Here is a 17310-nt window from a genome sequence, read left to right as displayed (position 1 = left end):
TTCTCATTTTTTTCTTACTCCTTGTGCATATTATGTGAATATGATGCATCGCCCAGCACAACTGATAAATACATGTTAACATTTTCATTGAATAAATGAATGAGTGAATTAATTAATGAACTGTCTAATGGCACAATTAAATGTTGCCCTCAGGATATACACTATAGGCTATGTACACTGTAGTTTGTCCTTACTGAGGCACACTTCCAAAGTAAATTACACTTTCTATGCTTGCCTAAGGCTTAAGGTTCCACCCTGTAGTGTGCCTACAATGTAGGGAATTGGGAGGGCAAAGGAAAGCGGATTTAGTACATTTTGTCTGAACTAGAACAGAGCCATGTGACGTGAAGGTCAGTCAAGAGAAAATGTGTGAGTGGTTAGCAAGAGGTTGGCAAGAGGTGAATGTACAGTAGTTTATTTAAGCCTGTATTACTACATTTGAGAGTAACCCTGCTATGCACCAAGAGTATAGAAACATATCTAATTAATCTGTCGAAATAATTTTTGGAAATACATGATGCTTAAGCCATGTTTGTAGTTGATTTAATTTTTTTTCTCAGTGTTTTTGAGGTGGTAGTTTTCCTCAGTCAGATCGTCAGTAACATTTAATCACAACAACAAAGGTTTAAAAGAATATAATATAAATGAATGATGTTTCAGTGAATTTAACAAAAAAACAACTTTTATATTACTTACTATATAAGTACTGAATAGAAGCTGTTCTGTTCTTAGTGCTAACTCTGCTTTAAAAGGAGCACTACAACTAGTTTCTGGTGGGCTAGTTTAGGTAGACTAATGAATGCTGCTGTACAGCAGTATACCTTTTTGCTCTTGTAGTGTCCCTTGACTGCTGCATCAGTTGAGCATTATACCTTCCACCTATGTGCAGTACAAAAGCACAACATTTAATGGGGCTTGAAAAAAAGGTGGCAAAACTGCCCCGTCCAAGGCATAGTTTGTGTGCAAGCCCTCCACTATTTTGCTTCTTGTGGGCCTGATGTCAGCAAGTTTGAAATTGAATGTGTGCATAAGTGTGGCTTGTTGATAACAAGGAATAATGCATTTCTTTAAGATGTGGATGGATGTGCAACAGACAGAGGAAAACTAGATGAAGAGCCAGAACACTTTTCATTGGAAGTGCAGTAAGTAAAGCTCCAGCAGGAGTCTGGGGCGGGGGGGTGAAGAGAAAAGTCTGGCCATCTTATCACCTTAATTTATGCATCCACCTGACAAAAGCTGATTAAAGCTGAAGAATGAACTCTCACTTGCTCATGCAGCTGAGAAATTTTGAATGCATCTAAAAGCATGCCTTGATTAGAGAGGCTGCATAAATCAGTACTCTTTCTGTAACATGACAGATAGACAGACAGTTAGACAGATACATGAGTAGGCTCTGTATGACTAACAGGCATGTTAATTTAAGACAAATACAGGGAGATTAAAGAAACAAACAAGAAACACAACCAATAGGTAACCAAGAAAAGAAATCTAAAAAGCAACTGGGCTCTGTTTTGTCATTGCACAGTAAAGGAATAGATTGATTGTAGCACAGATAGAACTTTGAATAATGGTGGCATCAAAGGGAGCGGAAGTGAAGACGGGATTACGGTTGGTTTGTTGATTAATCAAATAGTTACAGCTTTAATTAATAACAAATATTTTTTTTTCCTATTTGATTGAATAGGCTAATCCTGGGTAAATGCTTACACTTAGAACTAAGTGAGACAGTCTGACAGGGAGATTTTGTTTCAATGGCACTAACTGTAGCGAAGAAAAACGGTTAATGTACAGCAGACATAGAGACATGCCTTAATATATTTATCTGTAAAATTTAGGGTCAACTTGAAAAAGTTACATTTAATGTTACCTTGGCAGTATGCTTTATTAGTAAGATTTTATGCGTTTATATTGGCTTCACCAATTTCAAACCTCTCTTCGTAGCATCATGCTTTCTTCAGTTAATCAATACGTTTACATTTTAAAGTTTACAAGTTTAATTAGGGAGTGGAATTGAGCAAATCCATGTAATGGTTGCATCAAGGAGAAAAGGAGGCACACCTATATTCTTCTAACCAACTTACAGCATGTCAGTAAATTAAAAAAAAGAAATTCTTGTTTTACTGTGTTAATACTAGTTTTGAAAATGCATTGTTCATGTTTGCTCGCTCAAAACGAACAAAAAACAGAACAAAATCTATGAATGTTCAGCTTGGTTAACTCATATTCTGTACATATTAAAATAAATGCAACAACAGCATTGGAAAATCATCAAGTGAAGAGTAGATTAAAAGCCAGAAATACTCTGCCTGGTTACTGTCCTTGATGAAGGCTCACACCCAAGATGAGGAAGGTTGGGGGGTGGGGTGGGGGTTCCTGGACAGCGTAATTAACCTCTTGACCCCCTAAAAGTTAGTTAGTGAGCTTCTGTCTTTAATATTCTTAACTATCTAAAGCTGCAGCACTTGTCTCCCTCAGGGTGGCGCTGTAGCAAATTGGTTAGCCAAGTTGGTTCTTTATGACCTAGCAACTTTAACTGACACCTCTGAAAAACTTCAGTATGCCACAGAATATTTGTAGGTCTAAAAATCCAGTTTTCCCAAATACTGGTGGAAAGAGTGAATTGTTACTTATTATTTCTCAAACTGAAGACACTGGAGGAGGTTTGTGAGATCTCTGTTATTTTGTGGGAGATTCCATTACCAAAATAGAAAATAGCATTTACAGAAGAAGAACTGCTTGCATATTTTGGTGCCATTGAAACTTCCAGTAGCACTATGGAGAGTGAATTAGCCAGTCAACACAGGACCCCCGAGTATCACAGCGCAATTCATACAATGCTCACACCAAAACACATCAACAGATTTTGTGTACATGGCAATATCGCAATAAAGCCTTTTTTAACTCGGTGAAGTCTGATACGTATATTTCCTTTTTCTCAAGCGTTTGAACCCCACTCCTGGTATTTGTATGTTTATTTCAGTAGCTTTTTTTTTTTAAGATTGTAGTAATAGCTGTTAAGCATTAAAGGCTTGCTGTTTATCTGCATATATTTGAATGTTGTATTGTGCTTTTACAAGCAAAAACAGAAGTGTTTCAGACAACTTCTTGGCTGGAAGATAATATTTTTATACCATTCAGAGGTCAGTTCACATCTCTTTGCTCTGACGTCCTCAGTGGAGTCTTGGCGTCATTTTGGTATAGGCTTGGCTACTTGTGATCGTCCTGTAGTGTCGTCTCCATGTCTGGCACCGCAAGTTTGACGTCGGCCCCAGCGGTATTTGGATTTCCTTATGAGACTGTGGGTTGCTCCCTGCTTCTCGGCCCAGTGTTCTGGATCCCTCCTACATACCAGAGCCACCATGAGGAGCTGTTTCTCAAATCCCAGCCCACCAGAAGCCTTAATCCGCTCCCTCCATCAGCTGTAACCATGACGACTGGACCTCCTCTCAGAAACCCACAGACGTGCACCAAACTCTGTTGGAAGCCACTCAGTACCCAAGAGTGAACCTCCGGACAAACAGCAATGATTATACTGACTTCTTTCTCTTTTTCTTGTTTTTGTCTGAAGTGGCCTGAAAAGAGCAAGCATAAGCTGCTTTTATGAGGTCTGCCCATAACGTAAGCTTGGTCGGTTTGGGTGGCTTCATAACTCATGTCCAGGGACTCAGTGCCTGTTCTCTGCTGTGCTAATTTTGATCTGTCAGTTCAGATTTGGGCAATGACTGGCAATGCTGGCCCAGGATTAGTGATGAAGTTGATCAGGTCAACTCCTTGCCACTGATGATGCTAATGCATGTTTATGCTTCCAAAACACACTTTCAAGTTTGAATGTTTTTTTGCCATCATGCGTTGAAACGTCTTTGCTGCTCACACTATTTTATGTACAATTATTTGCTTATCAGAAAGGACTTTGCATGTGTTAGCACATCCTGGCATGCTATAACTAAAACTCAGTATAAGAAATTTGTAATGTAAACTTATGACAAGGAATTTTTTAAGCTGTTACAGTGTCTTTTGTTCGGCACAGTAAAGACAGAAATGTGGAAGTACAAGGAAAAGCAAGTTACATGTGCTAAGACTCAGTTTTAGTTTTTTTCAGATTTACTCAGTTAATCAGATACATTTTACTGCAAGGTTATGAATAATGTTTTAAATGTTTTTCTTTTACACTTATTAGTCAGTTTTGTAATGTACAGCCTTGCATGTTCCATTGGTGTTCCTGCTGAAGTCTTTTTGACATGGTAATAAAATATTATGATTTATTTGATTGATTTACTCAGCAATCAATATTGCCCCTTACAAACAAAATGTCATTATAATCACTCACATGGTTTGCCTTGGGATCTAAACAATTTACCATTTGTCTCATTGAGTCCTCACAGTGGGCCATTTATTTTATCAGTTACATACATATTGGCAAGTTGTCTAGATTGAAATGCAGATCCTACATTGCAGTTCCTCTGGAATCTGCTTATTTTACTTGACCGGTCATGTATAATAGTCTATCACGTTTTACCTTTAGCACTTGCTTTGAGTTAGTGCTTTCATTCATAGTGGATCATCATCTCTTTAAACAGTTTTTACTTTGCGTCAGATAAAGTGGAAATACATTTCAGTAGGGAAAAAGGAAATCTGAGTCTTTTTTTTGAGACCATGGAGTAAATCATACTAGTGTATACTACTATGATACATACTAGTAGTGCTTGTTTGGCTTGGCATTGAATCAGGCACATGCTCATTTAATTTTTATATATATACTATTCGTATGTACCCGCCATACCTGAACAAGGTTGTATTATCTTTTATGGTAGAGTGTTTGAATTTAATGAAATCACTAATATACATTATATCTGCAGTGCTTTTGTGTGAATTTTTTTAGTTTTTAGATACAGTAGTTAGTCTAAAAATCACAGTAGCCCAGCAGATGAACTCCTATGAAGGGAAAGTAATATACCAGTAGCTAAAGATGGGTTATATATTTAAGCAATAGAACACGAGAGTGAGTGCGTTATCATGAAATAACATCACAGCTGTGATTTATCGTCAAGCTCCTTGTTTTGTTCCAGCCAGTCAGTAAAGCATTTTACAGCTGATTTTGTTTGGCGAATGTTGTATAACACAACACATGATAGTACTTGGAGTTCTTAGAATTTATCATTTGTAATGTTTTTTTCTGAAGTTTAAACAAGTTGAAACAGATAGAATGCCCCAGCAAAATAGAACTATGAAGAATGACTACAGTGATTGTTTAAATTCAGCAAAAATAAACAATTTAGGAAGGTACAGGAGGGAAAAAAAATCAAGTGTATTTAAAATAATAGTGTAATATGTTCGAATGGATGTGGGTTCCATTTAGCTACTTATGTTGAAGTTTATGCAGTTATTATATACCACTTGTAATTTTTGTATTTTTTTCAATGACACAGAGCTGGAGTACTGACAATACCCATGGTATACTCAGAAAAGTGTATTGTGCCCACAAGGCAGCTTGCAAACACGCAAACTTTGTATGCAGGTCTTGTGTGTTTAGAGCTATATTTAGAACACAGGCTACAGGTGTGGGTAGTAGATGAGCACATATACAGTGGTGCGTCAGGTTAAGCCTTTCTCTTCTGATAATTATTTGGTGCCTGTTTTGTAGTCAGTTGTAATTTTTGTATTTTTTTCAATGATACATACAGCTGGAGTACTGACAATACCCATGGTATACTCAAGTGTATTGTGTCACAATGTATTATAATAACCATAATGTATTGTTATATTTTCCAGCCCTATGAGTAGTATACCGTGGATGCAGTGTGTAAATGTAAATTCTTTAAGTGTGGAAGTGTGGATGTTTTGATTTGAAAACGGCATCTGAAGAAAATATTTGTTTTTAACAGCAATAAACCACTCAAGGTTGAGTGTTACTGTGATTACCATAGTCAACAGGGTGTTGGGTATAATTTCCATCCATCCATTTTCTAAGCCGCTTCTCCGTCAGGGTCGCGGGAGGGGTGCTGGAGCCTATCCCAGCAGTCTTTGGGCAGAAGGCAGGATATACCCTGGACAGGTCACCAGTCCATCACAGGGCAGACAGACAGTCACTCACACCTAGGGTCAATTTAGCATGTCCAGTTGGCCTGACTGCATGTCTTTGGACTGTGGGAGGAAACCAGAGAACCTGGAGGAAACCCACGCAGACACAGGGAGAACATGCAAACTCCACACAGAGAGGACCCCGGTCACCAGCCCGGGGAATCGAACCCATGCCCTCCTCGCTGTGAGGCGACAGCGCTACCCACCACGCCACCGTGTTATATATTATAATATATATATTATATATATTAGTATATATTTATACCATTAATGATATCCAGCACCTTCCACTACCACAGTGCATTGACTTACCTAAATGTGATGGTGTAATAACTGCAGGTAATAGACTATTTTCTTGCCAAGTGTACCTTACCTGCATATGCGTTTTGGGCGCATTTATAGACTGAGAAATGGAAATTTATTGAAACACATTAAATACTTATAAACCTGTCTCAGGTTTATAGAGGTACTGACTTAAATTGCTGTACTAAATAATTCAGCCTTGCCTTTAATACGGCAGTATCTTTCGGCCTGATTAGCTGAACAAATGGGAGACTTGAGTTGAGGCCAGAGATTTAATTACAAAGTGAACCATTTAATTCAAATTGGCACCAAATTAGCTCTAACGTACCCCCTAGGTTTTCTGAGGTCAAAAAGTACAAGGTCTGTGAGGCATAGTTTTATAAGCTGGATAAAGGCTGTTAACCTGAGGCCCACAAGACAGCTTGCAGACACTCAAACTTTGTATGCAGGTCTTGTTCTGTGTTTAGAGCTATATTTAGAGCACAGGCTACGGGTGTGGGTATGAGATGAGCACATACACGTGGTGCTTCAGGTCAAACCTTTCTCCTCTGATAATTACTTGGTGCCTTTTTTTACAGTGCAGTTTGTAAGTATTCAGATAGTGCCACAGTTTTTGTTGCTTTTGCTCAGTTTGTCAGCATAGCAAATTTAAATGACAACAGTGTTCATTTTGGGACAACTGTGTTAGGCTTGCCGCCCTTTTCATACAGTCCTGTTTTTGGGTACTAAAAATAATTGACAGTTGACTCTAGAAAATGTTTTAGAAATGTAAAATAGAGAGAATTTTAAAATGATCCTTCCACAAATGCATTCTTTACCAGCTAGTAATAGGTTGAATAAGCTTTACTGTATGTCAGTAACTCATTGAACTCAATGATGATTGTAGAGCTTAAGAGTTTTTGTCAAAACTCAATTGAACACAATTTCTTATTAGGTTGACGGCATTCTGTAAAACCTGTCCAGCTTCGCATTTATAGCAATGAAAGAACACATTGGTGGCCGGGGTATGGATAGACTAATTGGTTGTTAGTTCTCTTGTTAGGACCAAAGATGCTGATATCATTAAATCAGGCTGTCAGGAGGCAAAAATGTCTGAATAAATCAGTCAGCTCAATTGCAGTCTTCTGTTTGGTTCATTATTGAGGTGTAAAATTGGAATAAAGCTTAAGCTTAGCAATAGGAAAAGTACTGGTAGACTACTAGATGCCTGAAGTATACTTTCAAACTTGAATGAAATCTTTTGAACAGATCAAAAACACTGTAGGCACTGATGTATCAAAGACTACAATGAGCAAAAGAATACTTAAGAAGAAACATAATCTGTGATCTACAGGTTGTTAAAAAAGACATAAAAATCTTGTAGAGTTTTGAGAGTAAGTCTTGTTCACATGTGAGATGTGTAAGAGTAATGGAATGGAGAAAAACGGACCCACATTATGGTTCAAAGCATGTCGCCTCATCTGTGAACGGAGATATATGGCTGTCACTGGAACCAGCTTGACTTGCCATTACTGATGATGTGACTGCTAAACAGCAACAGCAGAATGAATGATCTTAAATGCTCAGATCCAACCAAATCCCTTCAAAAAACTGAGGAGCTGGATAAGCCACATAAAACAAGGACCTGAAGCCACAGAAAGGACCTGAAGCCACAGAAACAAGCAGGAAATGAAAATGGCTTTACAGGCCTTGTGGTGCATCACCGGGGAAGATGTGCACTGTCTGTGAGTTGCACAGTTCATGCTGCTATCAATTGACAATGATTTGCAAATAAATACCAAGCATGTTAGTTCTATTGTTACACAAATTTGTTCTCCTGCGTCCCTCAAGTGAGGTCCTGTACACAAAATAAGCTAGGATTTGTATACGTATCACTCAGTAAAACTGTAAATACCAGTAAATTAAAGCTGATTTCTGCACTTCAAACCATCTGAATATTCAAGTGTGTTGAAACTCTCCAGGGTGTTAGATCTCCAGGGCTGCACACCGCTGAAGTAGATTGGCCTACATGGGTGCTGGTAGCTTATGGTAGCGAATTGTGATGTGCACTAATATTATGGATTATTATCTGGTTCAGTGGATATCCAGTTGTTCAAGTAGTTCAACAGCAAACTACAATTTTTAGCTTAAGAATTGCATTATTCTGTACAAATGAAATACAGAAAAGCTGCCTATGAAACATTTAGGAGTTGTTCAAACTTCAAATAAGTATTTACCATGTTGAAGCAAAAAAAATGCCAAGAAATTGCTAATTTGAAACTATGATACATGTTCACATAATTTGATGTGGTTTCATTTCATTTGATGTGGTTACATTCATATTCAGGATATTGGTTGCTGTCTTTTATAGAAGAAAATAAATAAAAGAAAACCATCACAAACTGTTATTATCTGATTTGTGACAGTGGCTGTATTATTCACTGATATCATGCTGTTGTAAACATGTGTTTAAGTAAATCTTCACATTATAAATTGATTGTGGCAGTGTAATTGCTATGACTCTCTTTTAGTCTCAACAACCACTCTGTTCCTTTGTCAATTGCTAAGAACCACAACTGACAACAGTATTGTGCCTTTGTCCACATCTGTGCCTGAGTCTTTCGGTATTCCATCAGCAAAAGCTGTACTGAATCAGTAAGCATTCATAAGACCAAACGTAACCTGAACACACGCAAGCGTACTTTCGGTAATGGGAACACAATGCATCCATGACAAAAAAACCCGATGCAGGTTTATGGTGGGGAGAGGTAAAAAAAGAAAAAAAACGAAATGATATAAAACGGAGCAATCATTCCTGTCACGTTGAGATAGATGTGTTTGTTCTCCGTCTGTGTTCTAATCAATGATAAATATGACATCGCAGACAAAGCAGAGCCTTTTCAGGCTGGATGTCCATCAAAAACGATGGAGACACAGATGCTGGGAATTAATCAATGGACAGAATGTGTTCTGGACATTTTGGGCTGGGAGTGGTGCTTGGTTTACAGAGAGCTTTTTTAAACCTGGCAAAGATCACATGTGATTTGTCTTTTTGCTCATTGGAATGCATTGCTAGTAAGTGGCATGCTAATGCTATGCTGTGTGTCCAATTAGACAGCGATGACAAGTAATAAATGTTAATCCTTAGTCAAGAGGCATTACTTTAGTTTTGCTTTAATATTCAAATTAAGACATTGTGAGTTATGTAGTGAATAACCTTTACATTAAATGAAAGTGCGCTATTGATGCCTTTGAATCTACATTTTCATCAAATTCAAGTCGTAGTAAAATATCCTGTATTTTCAAACACAAATGCATGTTTAACAGAAATTCTCCACTGCTCCATCACTACGGATGCAGCAATATGGAAATTGTGGGCCAGTGCCCACCAACCAAATCTAAACAGCAATCTGCTGTTGATAGTATTTAATATGTTTCCAATGTATGGTGCATTCCTAGCTGCTACTGCCATAATAAAATGCATTAAATCGGGGTGTCTACCATCAAAAGGGCCATATTAAAAAAACTCAACAAAATCGTGGGCCAGCTGTGTTCATTTCATTTTTACATAACATTTTGCCGTGATCCCAGCTGAACGTTGTTTAAAATATGACAACTACAATGGCAGAAAATGAACACTTGAACTGTAACGCTGGGGAGCGATGCTGAGAGAAGCGAGATTTATTAAGGGCTAATCCAAACTCGGGGTCAAAACAGAGCCAACATGGAGAAAAGGAGGGACAGACATAAGGAGGAACGCAGGATCAATAAACAACGGAGGCCAGAAAAACAAAAGCCGAACAATACCATAGACTTCAAACAAAGACAAGCCAGAGACAGAGGGGCAGGACCTGGAAGAAAGCAAAACAAAGGCACATGGACAGGACTGGGAGGAGCCAGTCGTGACATGAACGATTCAAAATACATTGTTTTGTGTAAAACAGACTAAATTAGCTGCAGATAAACCCCTTTAAATGTATGGTAGGTTTTTTAAAACTGTCCATTTGCTTGAACTACACACTTGCCGTTTTTTGTCTTTGTTTTGTTTTGTTTTTGTGGTGCTGTCCCATAGATCATTGTTGGAGAGGGATGGGATTACACATAACATTGCAGTGCATGCTGGGAGCTATTGTGCAGTGCAGCTCATGGTAAAATTGGGCTGGAATTAAGAGGAAATTAAAATAATTTTGTGGGCTAGGATTGTGCCACGCACCTGACTTGTGTTTGACACATGGGCTTGGACTTTGCACAGACAGGCATCCAAAGGCATATTGCTTGATCTTTGTGTCAATCATATATATATATATATATATATATATATATATATATATATATATATATATATTTATTCTCTTTAACACATCCAGGCCTGGGTGCAATAATGTCCCAATAAATTGATGCAAATTGTTATTATATCCATTGAATATAAAATAGGTGGTTGTTGGTAGGTTTCTCTCTCTCTTCCTCTCTCCCTTTCTCTCTCACCCTACAGCCTACACAGTGTCCTCTTTTCTAAATCGCTAAATAGGATTTTTGGAGATTTGGTGATTTTTCACAGTTCAGTGGTGTGCGCGTATGTTACAAGGAAAAACAGGAAACATAGACTGAATGAATTTGTATTCACCACACACCATGGTACAGATTTTCAATTAAAAATACATAGGCTAACAGAACAACTATATCGTGCATGCAGCAGGCCTCTTTCTGCATTAGGCCCCAATTACACAGAACAGAACATGATTAGCCAAGTGAAGCATAGCAGGGCACTTTGCTTCAGGGTGACGAGAGCATGACCACATGGCGGGAGGGAGTGGAACACACTGTGTTTGAAGAGAGTTTAGTGACTGAAGTAACCTTGGATGGAAAGGATCTGGAAGATTGTTGACCTTAGAATGGATTGTATGGCTAATGAGCCCACAAGTGAAAGCCCCTCTTAAATTGCCCTGCTGTTTTTGCTCCTAGGAGCAACCGGCCACAGAATACACAGTGTTGCATCAGATTATAGTTTGTATGATGCTGCTGCTGTGGAGAACCTGAAATATTATCATGAAGTACTGACGGATCTGACTAAGCTTATATTGTTCAAATGCACACGAACATTTCTAACAATAAGAATTAGCTCTCAGAAGTCACAGTTATTACCAGTGATGATAAAAGCATGTTGTTACTATTTCTCAGTTGTAGCTCTTTGAAAGAAGTGGAGAGATTTTGTTGAAAGTGCAGATTTTAAACTTTTTTGACAATAAATTAACTTATTGTTGTATTTACAGTCTTGTTGTGCCTTAAAGAATTATTGTCCTTGAGTTGTTGTCTGTTTTCAATTATTTACATTAAAAAAGGAGTAATACTTTGTCAATAGAGAATATAAAACTTTTGTAAACGTAACTCACTACACTATTTACTATCTAATAAAAAAACAGTGATACTTGGGTTTTTAGTGCCTTGCTTTTAATCAAAATTATGACATGCTTGAATCTTCCATTTGAATATGTAGTGTGGCAGTAACGGAAGTGGCCATTGTAATGTGTCGAGAAACTACCATAGACTATGTTTACAAACCTTAAACTGTTAGAGTGTCTTAAACTGTCTGAGAAGGCATAGATGTGCAAAGTTTGAGGGGTGTGGCATGCCATACTGACCCACAACAGGCAGTTAAAACTAATCCTAACCTTAACCCTATATTATTTTGGTATTTCATTGTGATTCCTGGTTTGGTGTTATGCTGGGACATGCAGTAGAATGTAACCAAACCCACAAGACCTAATTCCTTGATTGACCCTATGCTTTTTATTTAGGTATTAATCTTAATTAATAAATTATTCATTAACTACTCTGAATTATTCAGTAGCTACTTTAAAGCTAACGTATAACTTATGTAGTTACAAAAGTTAAGAATTGAAGTGTAGGCCCATATTTAGGCCCTTCAGGGATCAATGACGAGGCATTTGAAATGATCATTTAAAAAATCGGATTAAAAAGAATATAATGTGCATTTTTGTATCGGCAAGAATCGATTCAATGTATAGGCTAGATGTTTAGTAGTCTCCTGGGATCACACCTTTCTATTTAACTTCAGCAACACTTAATCTATATATATGTTGCTGGACCACATTTTTTTTTTACCTTTGGGAGGCATAAATGCCTAAAAGTACTTTTGATGCACTGAAAGAATGTGTTGGGAGAATAATGTGCAATAACTTGTGTATATTTTCAGTTATGTGGTAGGAAAATAGTGGACTTCAACATAATAATGCACATTTATATGCAGTGTTTGTTTACTTATTTATTTATTTATAAACAGGAGGGATTTTGATTAAGTCATCAAGTCTCTGCATGAAACATAGCTGGTAGGGCCTTTCTTACATTTTTCAGTTACCCACCTTCAAAGTTCTAGCAAGCACTGTTCACTTAGCATTGCTGGCTACCTTGATGAGTCAGTCATGAATGACAGCTATCTTGTTAACAGAAGCATGCTTTGACTAAAAAGCATATGCAGATAAATATGCAGCTAACGATGGCTGAGTGCATTCGTGGCAGAGGTGAGGTCTGTCAGTCAGCATTGTGAGTGATTCAGCGTCCCAGTGGCAGATGCTTCCTGTTTGAAATGCGTTTTGCACTTTCATCACCTGCCTGTTCAACAGCTAGAAAGCAAATGCAATGGAAGCACAGCACAGGACTAATATGTGGGCTGTGTAACATGTTTTGAATGAAAGTTAAATGGTTGTCCACAATGTCAGTTACATGATGTAATCAATCAGCTAAGGCATGTTTGGCACTGTTAAATTTAAAAATGCACAAGAGTACAGACAAAATTCAGATGTCTGGATGACTACCACTGTTTTTAAATGTTCTTTTATCTAATTGCATAGATATCATATGTTATCCGACATAAGCGAGTCAATTATTTGCTTATTTAGTAAATCAGCACAGAGGAACTTTTTTTTTCCATTTGGTTTTAATTAATTTCCCATAAACCTCTGCATGTACAGCCATCTAGATGAACAAGAGCATTCTTTGTTTTTACTCCTTAACTACATTTTTGTAATGGTATTTATTTATAAACCTGTTCAACAATGTAGCTTCATACTTCCTGGTATGTGGAAATTGGCTTTTTTTTTTCATTAACAACTGAGCAAAGTTTGGAAAAAAAATCAAATATGGTCATTTTAAGATGTCAAAGTATCTGCAAAAAGAGGGACTGATTTTGTCTGTGAATTTATAGCATTTGTATATGTTTTTTATATATATATATATATATATATATATATATATATATATATATATATATATATATATATATTCCTTTGCAAAATTAATGGTGTTTCAATACATTTTGAATAGATTTAGCAGAAGGCACAAGTCTGCACTTTGCCTTTCCGTAAACATGGAAGAAAAGCCCTGACCAACCACAGACCTACTGACTTCAAAGTATAGCAGTGGTGCTAAGGGTGCATCCACCAACAGCCACCAATTATTATTGTGAAAATTAACAATTTAATTGGTGGCATCTGCCTTACATTCAGCTGCATTAGCATTTATAGTTGAGCTGTTACTTTAAGTCTTTGAACTCCATAATCCTGTCGGCTGCTATAGACTTCCATTCATCGATCTCATGTATTCATTTTAAATCAGTTGCTTAATAATTTATAGTAGACGTTATTGGATACTCAGTCTTACAATTCTTGACTGAAACATAAGCCAAGATCTGAAGGGGGTGTAGACCAATTATGAGAAATTTAGCAAATGCAATGATTGTTTAATGAGTAGGGAATGGCATAGAGGGTTACTCCTGTTGCATGAACCACCTGAGATGATATGATTCTTGGGCTCTTTAAGACTTTAGCACTTCAACATCTAAGACATTCTTGAGAGCACCTGCTAACCACTTTTCTCCGATTAGGGAAGGAATGGTATGAAGGGTCTTCACAAAACTCTGTCATCTCTTATAGAGTTGGTTGATATTTCATAGCTTCTCATATATCACTGTGTGATGTGAAATGGTGTTGGATGGGTCCCTACTTTTACTCTGATTCACTGTATGATTACACCCAGCTCCATTAACTATTACTAACACACGAGAGCCTGATGTAGATAATGGGACTGATTGCTCTCCATTTGCTGTAAATGACCATAATCTGAGTCAGAAATGACTGTACCTGCTTGCACCATACTTTTGATGATTTGCAGCGTCTCAGATGCTGTAGAGTGTCTGAGCATTTTTTAATCTTTCTCATACTTGGCATACAGAGTGCTTTTTTGTCAGTGATCATTTATTGAAGTAGCCTACACAACCTGTTAATTGCAAAATTAATAAACCAGAAATTTCTGTACATAAATAAATAAGACGTGTTAATAAGATGTGTGTCATATGCAGCAGTGCTGCTGGAGTTTTTAAAGTTCTTATTGTCACTGCTAAGAATAGTCAACCAACTAAAAATATCCAGTCAAAAGCTTGTTGTGGGCACTGTCCTATGACCACTGATTTGGGACTGGAGGATGACCACCACAAACTGCAACAACAGATGAGCTACAGTCTCTGACTTTACATCTACATGGTAGACCAACTAGGTAGGCGTGTCTAATAGGGTGGACAGTGAGTGGATACAGTGTTTAAAAACTCCAGCAGCACTGTTGTTTCTGATCCACTCATACCAGCACAACACACACTAACACACCACCACCACTTCAGTGTCAAAATAATAATAGTGCCAAATAATACCTGTTCTTTGTTGGCCCTCTGTGGGTCCTGACCATTGAAGAAGAGGATTGAAGGGAGCTAACAAAGTATGCAGGGAAACAGATGGACTACAGGCTTTGTAGAACTACAGAGTGTACCTATCTATCTGATTAGTGGAGCTGATAAAATAGTGTAGAAGTGTACAAAGAGGTGTACTTAACAAAGTGACCAGTCGGTGTATACAGTATACAGTATATTAGTAATTTACAAACAGAACAGTTATTAAGATGTTATGAATTTTTCAGGTGATATTTCTAAAGAGAGTAGATACAAGACAATCCACTTATACAAGGCAGGGAAACTAAAAACAGGAGTTTGAAACATGATTTAAAAAATATAGAGAAAATGGGACCCCTAACAACCTTGCAAGACCTTGTGGACCACTAAAACTGTCACCATCAGATGAACAGTACTTAATATTAGGAGATCAGAGAGAAAAGGACAAAATCAAGCACCACTTTTGCTTTAGATTGGAAAGTTAGGTTAGATTAGAAATTCATAGCTGTGTCTGTCCATCCTCCCACTGTGAGAAAATAATGACATGGGGTCTGAGAGGATGTGTAGTTGTCATGAAAAGACATGAATGTCATGAAAATAGACAAAAAAGAGGAGAACTTGCCCTGCAACCTCAAAACTAGACATCTGATAAGTGGAGTAAGATTTTATGGGCCCATGAGTCTAAATCTGTAAAGCATATTGTGGATATCATTTTGTAGTCAAAGACACTTTCCATACATGTTTGATTGCAGACTAGATTTTTAGATGTTTAATAAGATTTAGTGCCATGCAGTATGTGAATGTTGAATGCAAATCACTGGATTCATAGTTTTTGATAGTGTTTTTAATGTAACACAAATTTGTCTGTTCCAACTTATCAAATGTCAGGATAAATAAACATCATGATTTGATATTGTGATATTACATTTTTACCATATCACCTAGCTCTACTACTATATAGAACTCTTTCTGCCAAGTGTGGCTGTGCTCTAAATATCCCTGGAGATCATATTTTTGTGTGTTGGTTCATGAACCTGCAATTACAGTGCATGTTAAATATCAAGTTTGTACTTTCATGTGTGTAGTTGTCAGTGATGAATGCTTTACACCAGAAGTAAAAACAAGAATTAGCACAAAGCAGTCCTTAGAGTGCTCTCAACCGGACCCTTTCTGGCCATCGACCAAGCCGCTGAGATTTTTCTGCTTTTTTGACATTCTTTTTTAATGCCCAGAACCATTAATGCAGTTTAAAGTTTGGTAGAGAGTTATATTTGTCTTTTATTCTTAAATGAGCTGACTTGCTCTGTCATGTATGTTTTTGCTTTGGCAGTATTCTCTGTTCTTGACAGTGTTATTACTCTTAACTACTGTTAACTTTTATGGTCACCTATAGGTCTGTGAACGAGTAGTGGTTCTTCCTCTTACTTAATATTATAAATCATTGAGATGACCAAATGTGCTCATATTTCCATTCTTATCTGTTGCATTAAAACGTGTGAACACATTGCCTGACATGCTTAAATGAACACTGGTTGTCTCACACTGAACCATTCTAGCCAATGAAGTCACGTTCCATAACTAACAATATGGTCAAAACAGCCATGTGCCCCTTAGATTTATACATACAAGGTATGCCTTCATATTACCCTTCTGTTCTACTGGATAAGTCCATGTGAAAGCAACGAATTTTGGTCAGACCGCTTGGCTGTTGGCCTTCTTTATGGTTAATTGAAAGCAGATGGGTCAGCAGTAAGCAGGATGGCTAGCATTATGCTGAAAAGTGCAGTAATCCTCTTTTGGCTCTCAATCATAGTTCATTCATCATCATTTATTCTGTGCCACTGCTGGGAATTCTCATTTTTATACAGCCCACTAATTTCTGAGATAGTAATCATGGTTTGAACTTTCTGACACAGCTCGCTTATGGGATGTTGCTGGTTCTGTGTAATTTGATAAAATTCCTTTCAATCAGGCCTTCAGGCAGCGGTGGTTGGCTGAGTTAGGGAGACCTTGCAATCCCCTAAAACATTTAATTGATTCAGCACAACTGTTGCCCCGTAATTATTGCTTTCAGAACCTGGTCTGATAATTTTTGCCTTCAGAACTCCTCTGCTTCTACAAGCAGAGATGCTTGAATTTGACAAAGTCAAATTGCAGAGCTCTGCAGTCTGGTGAAGTCTAAAATCTCAAGCAGGTGTTAGCAACTAGAACGTAAA

General features: G+C 37.5%; 1 long non-coding RNA gene across 4 annotated transcripts in view; it reads left to right on the top strand.

Annotated features, from left to right (window-relative positions):
• LOC119262099 overlaps positions 1-17310 on the top strand; it is a 126563-nt gene that overhangs the window by 53232 nt on the left and 56021 nt on the right. The window contains exon 4 of one of the 4 annotated variants that reach the window (XR_005129423.1): positions 1073-1119. The exons of the other annotated variants lie outside the window; for them this stretch is intronic. This is a non-coding gene — a long non-coding RNA (uncharacterized LOC119262099). Of the gene's footprint in view, positions 1-1072; positions 1120-17310 lie in introns of those variants that run through there. 4 annotated transcript variants of the gene reach the window in all.

The sequence above is a fragment of the Pygocentrus nattereri genome, chromosome 22 (genome assembly GCF_015220715.1).
Source record: "Pygocentrus nattereri isolate fPygNat1 chromosome 22, fPygNat1.pri, whole genome shotgun sequence".
Classification (NCBI taxonomy): Eukaryota; Metazoa; Chordata; class Actinopteri; order Characiformes; family Serrasalmidae; genus Pygocentrus; species Pygocentrus nattereri.
Note: the sequence above shows the minus strand (reverse complement) of the source record. Positions and strands in the feature narration are given on the sequence as shown.